At 42.4% G+C, this 12,317-nt stretch overlaps 1 non-coding gene across 1 annotated transcript; it reads right to left on the bottom strand.

Moving 5' to 3' along the window:
- Window positions 1–2,664: 2,664 nt before the first annotated feature.
- On the bottom strand, window positions 2,665–4,158 carry LOC102256634. The gene has a single exon (XR_001364406.1). It is a non-coding gene; the product is annotated as an F-box only protein 31 (transcript).
- Between the last annotated feature and the right edge of the window lie 8,159 nt (window positions 4,159–12,317).

Below are 12,317 nucleotides of genomic sequence, written 5' to 3'. Positions count from 1 at the left end.
TTAATAAGAATAATGGGTAAGAAATACAGCGGCCTTCCTGATCAAAGCCCTTGCAACTATCTTATTCCCTTTTCACTCAATATCTTTTCAAAATTACTTACCCAATACTTTAGTCCTCTCTTTTTAGCTGACAATTTTGAATCAGGAATATTGTACCATGTCCACATCTCTGAAATCTAATAAGATAGAACATGCTTTTCCTGCTCTGTGAGCGTTCAGGAAAATGGGTGGAGGAGAATGCTCCAGGCCACCATCGGGGAGCCCTGCCTCTATCAAACATAGTCCCTGAAGGAGATGACAAGGACATTAGCTTACTATTCAGCATCCAGCCTGAGAAAGCATGGTGAGCCAGATAGGAAGAAAAAAGCAAATTCAAACCTTCACAAGATTCTTTGCTGGTGACTTACACCCATGCAGGGCCATACTATTTAAAAAACCCGGTCATCTTCCCATTGTTTTTTCACAACAATTCTGTCCCTATGGGCAGCTCTATGTTGATGAGGCAACACCTGATTTTGATATTTCTAAATATATGAAAATACCTGAAATTGGTCATCTGCCCTTCCCTAAGGTCAGTATAATGGGAAGTATAATGGGAAGAGAAGGAAGGTGTGTAGGCCAATTCCTAGACTTGTAGAAATGATGTCCCCAATCCACTCCTCTCCTTTCTACTACACTTGAAGCTAGACTAGCTCTTCCAAGCCTATGCCTTCTACCCAACGAGATTTTTTTTTTTAAATCAGGGCACTGTCAATTTTTCTTTCTCATAGTTACCTTGGTTTTAGACCCTGGACCTTTCTCATGTCACACCACATTTGAGCACAAAGGATATAGGACCACAGAGAGCTTCCCTCACTCTAAAATGTAAAGCAACAGCATTAATGCCAATATGTTTGTATTGCCTTCTTACTTCCATTTTTCAAACAATTCTCTGTTTTGGAGATGAGGTAGCTGAAGGTCACCATGGTTAAAGTGACATGACCAAGATCTTCACCTGCCTTGTCTTTGAGGAGGACTCCATGCCAGCTCCTCTGACTCCTAGAGTCCTGTCACTCTGTGAATAGGGGATGGAGAGATGGAAACTGAACCACTCTGAGCCCCTCCCCTATTTCGTGGAGAGTAGCTCAGCTATGACCTGTAATATCTACTGCAGTTCTGTAATATTATATTGCCAATAGGGTTTCATGGCTGAAATAAAAGTTTGAAAATCAGGGCATTACCTTGGGAAATTTAAAGTCATGGTCAAGGGAAAGCAATTGTCATCACCATCAGAATCAGATTTATCTGAGCTCTTGTTCTTTCTTTTCAATTTTTTAAAAATATATTTTTATTAATTTCAGAAAAGAAAGGAGAAAGAGGTAGAAAGATCAATGGTGAGCGATAATCGTTGATTGGCTGTCTCCTGCACACCCCCCACTGAGAATTGAACCCCACAACCCAGGCATGTGCTCTGACTGGCAATCAAACCATGACCTTCTGGTTCATAAGTTGACACTCAACCACTGAGCCACGCCAGCTAGACTGAGCTCTTGTTCTTTTAAGAAACTGTAGAGATAAAAAGGCTTTAAGACATGGCCCTATAATTAAAGACCTGATAACTTAGTTGATAATAAGGAATTTTAAAAATATCAATATGTGCACTAAAAATTGGTATATTCCATAAGTGTGATGGCTACTCAAATAGTTTATTGGAAGAAAAGGTCCTTCTATAAGGGACAGGAAATATAGAAATTACGATTCAAAGATGGGTTCTCCAGGATTTCAAAACTGAAAATGGAGTATGATCCAGAGCTAAATGAAGACAATTGTTCACATGCAGAAACTACAGTGTGGATCCTTGACTAATGATCCTGCAATAGGAAAGTATTTTATTAATAGCCACCTTTATTGTGCTAAGTGTTGTATATGAATTGTCTTATTTGATTCTCACTTTAACTCAGTGATGTGGGTATTATTATTCTCATTTTGAATGAAAGGAAACTGATGTTTAGAGAGTAAAGTGACAACTCCAGCACCAGAGATTATCAAATCTAAATAAATCTAAGGAATATGCGTGAATGCTGGTAGGTAAGCAAAGCATGGCTCTGGAGGAAATGATAAATGTTCAAAATGGCTGGGACACAGGATGGGTGAACTAAAGAAAAATAAGTGACTGGCTTCTTTCACTTAGCATAACATTTTAAAGTTTTATGTATGCTATATTCTAGTGTATGGGCATACCACATTTTGTTTACCCATTCATCACTTGATGAGTATTTGGGTTGTTTCGATTTGAGGCTCTTATGAATAACGCTGCTATGAACATTGTGTACAAGTTTTTTGTGTGGACATGTTTCCATTTCTTGTGGGTATGTACCTAGAAGTGGAACTTCTGGGCCATCTGGTGACTCTCGTTTTCCAACCTGGCCCCGCTATTTTACATTTCCACCAGCAATGTACGCGGGGTCCAATTTTTAAACATTCTCATGAATGTTTTTTGTTTTATTTTATTTTTATACAATTGATTTTTTAAAAATATATTTTATTGATTTTTTACAGAGAGGAAGGGAGAGAGAGAGTTAGAAACATTGATCAGCTGCCTCCTGCACACCTCCTACTGGGGATGTGCCCGCAACCAAGATACATACATGCCCTTGACCGGAATCGAACCTGGGACTTTTCAGTCCGCAGGCCAACGCTCTATCCACTGAGCCAAACCGGTTAGGGCATGGACTGAATGTTCTTGAGCATCTCCAGGAAAGCCTGCGGGGATGGTGCCTCCACATTCTGGAAGCTGTTCTGTACTCTGCCGCACAGGAAGAAATATTTCGCCTCCAGCCAGATGAACCCGAAGTGGTTCTCATCGAACAGGATGAAGACTCCAGGGAAGCACCCGGGGTAGAATGAGCCATCTGAGGTAACAGTGTCCAGGGCATAGAAACACATCCTGCAGGTTCGGGGGTAGTTCTGGTCTCTTGTGCGCATGCCCACAGGCGGAACAAACCGGACAGGCTGCTCCTCCGAAGCTGCAGCCCCGGACTCCCCCACGCTGGGCTGGGCAGGGCTCTGCCAGCCATGGCCCTTGCTTTCCTCAGTCCCATCTTCTTGCTGCTGCTGCTGCTGCTGCTCCCGGATCACCTGCTCGTCAATCTCCTGGACGACGCGGGAGAGCTCATTGAAGTTGCGGAAGATCTCGCCATCTCGCAGCTGGATGCTGCGCATGAGGTGGATCTCTAACGTCTTCTTGGAGACTCCCGTGATCTTGGTGACCCTGGCATACTTCCCATGGAAGCTGAGCATGGCAATCATTAGGCCGAAGACATCGTAGTAGTATTGGAAGAGGCCTGGCCTGATGAGGTCGTCCGGGTGGCTCGGCGGGAGATAGAGGCGGCGGTAGGTCAGCCAGTCATACTGCTGTCTGTCCTCCAGCACCAGCCCCCCTTCTTCCCTAAGCCACGTTGGTAAATCTGTTCCGTGGTCTGTGTTCTTGCACCGGGTCGTGAACCTGTCCTTCTCAATCTGCATGTGGCAGTTGTGGGGCCTGCTGTTGATGCCTGCCATGCACTCCACCGTGGCTGATTTCCTCTCCTTCAGGCGAATTCTGAACGAGGGCTTGAAATGTATTGGGCCACCCACATGGGTGTGAAGGGAAGGCCTGTATTTCCAACCAGTAATGCATAAGCCGTCCACCACTACATTCACTAGTGTTCTGTAGTACTCATTATCTAGCTGCCACAATCCCAAAATGTGTCTGTATGGGAACAGCTTCGCATAGACTTCTCGATAAGACAGACCCATCATCTCCAGGTTCTGCAAGTTTTCACGAACGCCAAACTCCTCGTGGCAGCGCCTTCTCCAGATGCTGTCGATGTGCAGGATGTGGTGGAATTTGGTGCAGGCCTGGAACAGTCTGGGCAGGTGGGTGCCAGGAACCCAGGCGAAGATCTCCACCAGCATCTCCACCGGCAGGTCCTGCAGCGAGCAGTGCGGGGGTGGCATGGGGCTCACAATTCCTCCACTCCCCGCACAGCACCACGCTGCCACATCCCCCTCGATGTGCTTTTTTGCTGGGGCCCGCTTGCCGTAGGCCGCTGCCATCTCAACTGGGCGCTGGCGCTTCTGAGGACACCGACATCCCCGCGAAGAGCCCACGCTGCAGAGGCAAGCGCACTCCTCCATGCCTCCACAGGTAACAGCCACCACAGTGTGGGCCGCTGTGCCTCAGCCAGGCTTTAAGCTGGCTCGCCCCGCCCAAGAGTCCAACCACGCCCCCAGGGCCTAGCCACGCCCCCTCAGAGAGGAGCCAATTGTAGAACTTTAAACCCATAACCATTAACAGTAGCCTCCCTTTCCCAGTGCCCCCTCCCTGTCCTCCCGCCCTAGCCCCAGGCAGTCACTAATCTGATTTCTGTATGGATATGCCTCCAGTGATATGCCTATGGGGGGGGGGGGCATTTCACATAAATGCAGTCATAATATCTGGTCTTTTGTGACTGGCTTCTTTCACTTAGCATAACATTTTAAAGTTTTATGTATGCTATATTCTAGTGTGTAGGCATACCACATTTTGTTTACCCATTCATCAGTTGATGAATATTGGGTTGTTTACAGTTTGAGGTTCTTATGAATAATGCTGCTATGAACATTGTGTACAAGTTTTTTGTGTGAACATGTTTCCATTTCTTTTGGGTATGTACCTAGAAGTGGAACTTCTAGGTTATGTGAACTTGAAAAACATTGGGTTAGTTTCTATAATTCTGAGAACATACTTGATTTATATAAATATTTCATTTTACATATACATATATGTTAATAAAGTTTGTTTTGATTGGGAGAAAAAAAGAAAAATAAGAGGCAGGCCCTAGCTGGTTTGGCTCAGTGCATAGAGCATCAGCCTGCGAACTGAAAGGTCCCAGGTTCAATTCCGGTCAAGGGTACATGCCTGGGTTGTGGATCCCCAGTGGGGGACTTGTAGGAGGCAGCCAATCCATGATTCTCTCTCATCATGGATATTTCTCTCTCTCTCTCTCTCTCTCTCTCTCTCTCTCCCCCTCTTCCTTCCTCTCTGAAATCAATAAAAATATATTTTAAAAAAAATAAGAGGCAGGAAATAAAGAGGATTCACTCTTCAAAGCATAGCCCACCAGTATCAGCTGAACCAATAACCAAAGGGGTGTAGGCACATTGCTTATTCTTTCCTACTTTCTGTTTAGACAACGGATTGCTTGGGAACACATACACTGAGATAGGAAACGAAGTCACTGGCACCTGTTTCTTTAATGAGCCTCTATTTAAGAAGGTAAAATCCCAAGCTTTAAACTCCAAGGAAAAGGCCAGTAGATGAAGATTTTGGAATACGATGTCAGGTCATCCCATGTCTTCCAGAATTAGGTGATCATGGCTATAAGGTGACTCATAAGGAAAGTACTTAAGGATTTGGAAACTGACCCTGAACTGGGGAAGAGCTGATAAGACCAATAATAACCAGATTTAAGGAGCATGAGCTTTGTGACAGCACTTCCTGCCAGGTACTTTATTCACATCATCTCATTTTACCTTTTCAACAAGTCTATGAGTAAATGCTAATGCCATCTCTATAAGGAAACAAAACTTTTAGAGAGATGAAGCAACTTTCTTATTTCTTCCATTTTCTTGGCTAGAAATAGTTGAGGCTGGATTTGTACCCAAGCTCATCTGAAGCCAAAACCCATTCTCATAAACACTTTACAGAATAAAGATTGAAAGACAAAAGAACACATCTGAAGAGTGGTACAGCAGCTAACTTCATCAGAGCAGCTCTTTGGTTTAAGGGTCTTAGAGATGGGATATAGTCCTTTGGTGACTGAGTGATTTGGAAGACCTAGTGTCGAATGGACTAGAGCAGTGATCAGCATTCATCAATGGCCTGAACTAGGAGCCAGATCAAAGAGTCTGCAAAGCTAGACTTCAATGCAGCCTAGAGATGACTTACAGAGTAAGTTAGTCAAGATAGACTGGTTTTGCTATAGTAACAACCCCCAAATCTGAGTGTTTTAATACCACAAAGCTGTATGTCTCACTGAAGCAAATTTAGTTACTGAGCCAGGTATCTATCCAGGGGGCAACCATTCTCCATGGGATGACCTCAAACTCCAGGCTGCTGGAGATGCCACCATGCTGTGCAGCCTTCTTGGTTGATTCATCAGGGAAGAGCACAACTAGATAATTATATAATTTTATTGCTTCCACCCAGACATGACATCTTTCACTTGACCCACTCTTCATTTGGCCAGAACTAATCACATGGCCTCACTTACCTGCATGGTTGCTGATGGATGCAATACTCCATGCACCATAGGAAGGGAATTGAGCACCAATGGAGACTGGTATGCCTACCATGGGAGCCTCTAAAGAGTTATCAATAGCATGCCCTCTCTATGTAGTGATTTACTAGATAATTCACAATCACCCTTCCCTGAAAACTGCCTCACATCATCCATGAGTGGTATCAGCTGATACAATTGAATTTGTTACACTGAACCAAGGTCTCTATTTATTGGACATGGAGTCCTAAGTTCCCTGACCTAAGAAACACCATTCTGATTCTCTCTCTCTCAGAGTTAGAACACATATTTTGGGTATCTCTGTGTGTATCCTTAAAGTAAATCCAATTTTTATGTTTAAGTGAGCTCAAGTTCTTTTCCATTCTTTCATGGCCTCCATATTGATAAATGGAAATAATTGGCTCAGATTGATGAACTGACAGGCACAGATATTGTTTGGTAAATTAAATAGGGTCTGTTTATTGTAGAGATTCAGAACAAAAGCTAATAAAATCAAGATTCACAGTAGACAGATTAGCAACATTCTCCAGGAGTGAAAGAGATACAAGCTTCTATCTAAACCAGTGATGGCAAACCTTTTGAGCTCGGCGTGTCAGCATTTTGAAAAACCCTAACTTAACTCTGGTGCCGTGTCACATATAAAAATTTTTTGATATTTGCAACCATAGTAAAACAAAGACTTATATTTTTGATATTTATTTTATATATTTAAATGCCATTTAACAAAGAAAAATCAACCAAAAAAATGAGTTCGCGTGTCACCTCTGACACGCGTGTCATAGGTTCCCCATCACTGAATCTAGACCATACAGTCCTCCTTCTGGGTCCCCAAATCTGAAAGAGAGTAAGCTTCTCATCAGAACCTGTGAATATCCAAATATATCTCTCTAAAGAGGCAGCTTTATACACATGAGCAGTTCTGTGTGTAGGCTGGTCTGGATGCACGCCGGAGACCCTGTCATCTAGAGCAGATTCAACTCATTAATCTCAATGTTATACCACAGGCACCATGCTTACAGGGTGCAGATCGGCTGTGTAAGCTCAGGGAAATAGCCAACAGCCTCTGAAAGGGCCCTGTTCAGCTGGACTTACAGGACACCTAAGTCAAGCAGGGCTTTCACCTCTACCAACACAGTCACTTGAATTCTAAGGGGCAAGAATGAAGTGGAATCCAGGGTTATATTTCAAACTTCAAATTTCTTTGCTAAGCAAAATGGGGTCAGGTCCTATGATAATCAAAATGCACGAAGCTCTTTTCCTTCTTTCTTTTTTTCTCCCCTTTAAGAACACTTCTGGTTGAGAATACAAGAGAAAAGGTCATATCTTAAATCACTTCAGTGGCAATTGCTCACATGCCTTCAGAACACACTTAACTCCATGTGTCCTTTCCTATGTCTTCTTAAGAGGAGTAATGCTACTATAATCATGGTTCAATCACACACATTGAGCACCATCTTACTGGAATGGAAATTAAAGACTACCACTCAAACAAAAGTTTAATGATTTATTCGGCTTAAGGACCTGAACAAAGCAGTGCAGAAAGAAATAGAAATCATCAAAAATGGCAAAGGGTAAAATTTAAAGAACATTGCTTGCTTAAAAGATCCAAAAATCTGGGCTTCAAACAGCTGTAGACATATAATATACATTTACCAAGGAAAAGAAAATATTTCCAACATGTTTCTTTGTTACTGTTTATTTAAATGTTATAACTTGATTTTTTTATTATAACACTTGCTCATTGTGGAAAATGTTAAAAATGCAGGAAAAGAGAAAATGAAAATTAATTATCGTATTGCAAGCCTGAGAGATTCTCTGTTGACTCTATATATGCATATGTGCATCTGTCTATATCTATGTGTACACACACACACACATACACACACAATTTTTACAAATGATTTTATCATTTTAAACTCTTAACAATACCACTGCATGGTAAGCAATACTATTACTCATCAATATCCAATTCCCCTCTGCTTCCAGGCCCACTACATGACTTACTTTATGGTCCTTTGAGATTGGATGTGACCACTGACTTTGGCAAATAAAATGTGAGTTGAAGTGGCGTATGTCATTTTGGAGTGGAAGCATTGAATCTTCTCTCTCTCTCTGTTGTCACATGGAGGTGTCATAAGATGGACATATGCGAAATGCTAAGCCAACACATAGAGAAGAACGGCCCTTGAAAGTCACCATCTCTCTATAGGTCTTCGTGTAATATGCTGAAAGAATATATATTTTAGTGAAATTTTTGCTCATATTTATGGTTATTTTCTTAAGGTGCAATCATCGAAGGAAAAACCATAGCTCAAAAGATATATAACTATATATAAAATCTTAAGTTTTAAAAAATATAGTGCCCAATAATCCTACAAAAAGATTGTTGACAGAATCATCAATGGCATAAAAAATAGATAATTTCTCTATTTGATGTAAACATTCTATTTATCTTGTAATGGTGAAAATGGTGCCTTATGGTTTTTAATTGCAATTCTATGAGTTAAATATTTTTTCATAATTATATAGGTTATTTGCATTTCTTCTTTTTTAAAATTGATTTGAGAGACAGAGGAAGCGATAGAGAGAAAGAGAAATATTGATTTGTTCTTCCACTTATTTATGCAATCATTGGTTGATCTTGTGTGTGCCCTGAATGGGGATGGAATCCACAACCTTGGAATATCAGGATGATGCTTCGACCAACTGAGCTACCACACCAGGGCACATTTCTTCTTTTATGAATGATCTTTTCATCATTTTCTTATTGATTTCTTAAGATCTGTCTATTTGTTAAGTATGCAATTACTGATACTGGTGAAACAATGATACAGTCATTAAAAATTAACCTTTGTCATATGTATAGCATGTATTTTTTCCCAACCATTAATTTGGTTGGAAACAATCCAGTATTATTTATGTTTTTTAATGTACAGATGTGTTGATTATTGTTTTGTTTTTCAGATTATCTAATCTATTAATATTTTATTTATGTTTTGCCACTAGTAGCATGCTATAATTATCTTCTTCAACCCCCAAATATAGATATATATTTCTTCTAGTACTTTATAATTTTGTTTTTGTATTTAAATCTTTGCTCCATATGGCATATAAGTTATATATGACATAAAGTGCAGATCTATTTTTTCCCCAGATGGCTGGATTTCCTAGCATTGCTTGTTGAATAATCCTTTTTATACAAATTTTAAATGCCATGTTTTTCCATATACCAAGTTCTTAAAAATACTTGAGATTGGACTTCATTTTGTCCTACTGACCAATCTGTCAATGTCCAAATTGGTGTCAGGCTGGTTTAATTATTGTATCTTTATACTCTTCAATATCTCATATCATATATTGCTATTCCTTTTTGGCATTTTCTTGTCTATTTTTAAGTATTTATTTTTCAAGTTGAACTTTAAAAAATTCCACTGGGATATTTTTCTTTTTCAGGAACATTATTCAAGTCTTATTTAATGTCCTTTCATTAATTTATTTATCAAATGTTTATTGAGCACTTATTGTGAGCCAGGAAGCATTCTAGGTATTGGGGATACAATAGAGAACAAACAGAACTCCTTGCCTTCATGGAGCTTAGATTCATTCTAACGAGAGAAGAGAAATACAATCAACAAGATAAATAAGTAGTAAGGGCCAAAGAGCAATAAGGGCCGAACAGACAAAATAAGGCTGGGAAGGGGGATATGAACTAGAGCACTTATTGTGAGCCAGGAAGCATTCTAGGTATTGGGGATACAATAGAGAACAAACAGAACTCCTTGCCTTCATGGAGCTTAGATTCATTCTAACGAGAGAAGAGAAATACAATCAACAAGATAAATAAGTAGTAAGGGCCAAAGAGTAGTAAGGGCCGAACAGACAAAATAAGGCTGGGAAGGGAGATATGAACTAGCCTATCTAATAAAAAATAATATGCAAATTAACCATCACTCCGCAGTAAAGATGGATGTGCCCATAGAGGCCGGGGTGGGACACTGTTGGCATTGCCCCGGCAACGCGAGCCCAGCATCTGCACCCTGGCTGCACGGAGGGTGGGGAGGGGCTTCTGGCCAGAGGCCTGGGTGCGGGACGCTGGGCTTGCATTGCCCCCAGCAACACAAGCCCAGTGTCCGTGCCCCGGCCGCGCGGAGGGAAAGGAGGGGCCTCTGGCCAGAGGCAGGGGCGAGGGACATTGGCATTGTTACAGGCTGGGCTGAGGGACCTCCCTCCCCCATGCACAAATTTCATGCACCAGGCCTCTAGTTGTTTATCGTGGTTTTCAATCAGGTTCTTGAAGCAGATACTAAAAGAATCAGATGTGAAAAAGGTTTATTGGAAAGGAAACCTGGTGAAGGGTAAGGGAGCAAGAAAAGGCAGAAAGAAGTACCTTCAGACACCAGTAGATAACTGACACCCATAAAAAGGGAGAAAAAGAAGGAGAAATGAACGAGGGAGAGAGAAAAGGTAAAAAGAGCCTCTGATAATAAAAAAGTAATATGCAAATTAACCATCACTCCACAGCAAAGATGGCGGTGCCCATGGAGGCCGGGGTGGGACACTGTCGGCATCGCCCGGCAACGCGAGCCCAGCATCTGCACCCTGGCCGCATGGAGGGTGGGGAGGGGCTTCTGGCCAGAGGCCTGAGTGCGGACGCTGGGCTCACATCGCCCCCGGCAACACAAGCCCAGTGTCTGTGCCCTGGCCGCACAGAGGGAAAGGAGGGGCCTCTGGCCAGAGGCCGGGGCGAGGGACATTGGCATTGTTACAGGCTGGGCTGAGGGATCCCCCTCCCCCATGCACAAATTTCATGCACCGGGCCTCTAGTTGTTTATGGTGATTTTCAATCAGGTTCTTGAAGCAGATGCTAAAAGAATCAGATGTGAAAAAGGTTTATTGAGAAGGAAACCTGGTGAAGGGTAAGGGAGCAAGAAAAGTCAGAAAGAAGCATCTTCAGACACCAGTAGATAACTGACACCCATAAAAAGAGAGAAAAGGAAAGAGAAATGAATGAGGGAGAGAGAATAGGTAAAAAGAGCCTCTGACTGTGTTGCTCTGAGAATGTGGCTGTGGGTGGTACAAGGATTGCACTTTATTAATTTTATTTTATTTTTTTTAGGATTTGCTCTGAGAATGTGGCTGTGGGTGGTACAAGGATTGTACTTTATTAATTTTATTTTTTTTTTTAGGATGCCCTTTAGATAGCCTTGGGCTTTATTTAGTATCCCACAAAGCTCATTCATTGGCTGGGAGCAGCCTTGGGGGGTGTGGACGTGGTGGCTTGTATTGGAGCCGGAGGTGCAGCCATTGTAGGCATTAGGTCCTAAGGTGCTGAGGGAAAGGTGAGTTGTGACTCTCCATAGCCACCACAATAGGAGAAAGTGTTAACATTTCTAATAGGTTGGCTTTGAAGTTTAGTACATTTACCTTGTACATTTATATATATACTAGAGGCCTGGTCCACGGAATTCGTGTACTTGGGGGATTCCTCAGCCTGGCCTGACCCTTCTCGCAGTCCAGGAACCCTCGGGGGATGTCTGACTGATGGCTTAGGCCCACTCCCCACTTCTGGTTGAGCGGCGCTCCCCCTGTGGGAGCACACTGATCACCATGGGGCAGCTCTTGTGTTGAGCGTCTGCCCCCTGGTGGTCAGTGCATGTCATAGCGACCAGTTGTTCTGCAGTTTGGCCAATTTGCATATTAGCTTTTTATCTTATAGGACTAGAGGTCCAGTGCATGAAATTCGTTCACGAGTAGGGTCCCTAGGACTGGCCAGCGATCAGGGCTGATTGGGGCCTCCCGGCTGCCAGCTGGGGCCTTCCTTCCAGCTGCCAGTCAAACTCCTGAGGGGACACTTTGCATATTAGCCTTTTAGTGTATATATATATATCTTTATTATTGAAAGTATTACACATGTTCCCCTTCCCCCCCATCTTCTTCAGGCCCTCCTCTTCCTTGTCCCAGGCCTTCAGCACCCTATTGTCTGTGTCCATGGGTTATGCATATATGCATACAAGG

The sequence above is a fragment of the Myotis brandtii genome, unplaced genomic scaffold (assembly GCF_000412655.1).
Source record: "Myotis brandtii unplaced genomic scaffold, ASM41265v1 scaffold547, whole genome shotgun sequence".
Taxonomy (NCBI): Eukaryota; Metazoa; Chordata; class Mammalia; order Chiroptera; family Vespertilionidae; genus Myotis; species Myotis brandtii.
This window is presented reverse-complemented; position numbering and strand designations above follow the sequence as displayed.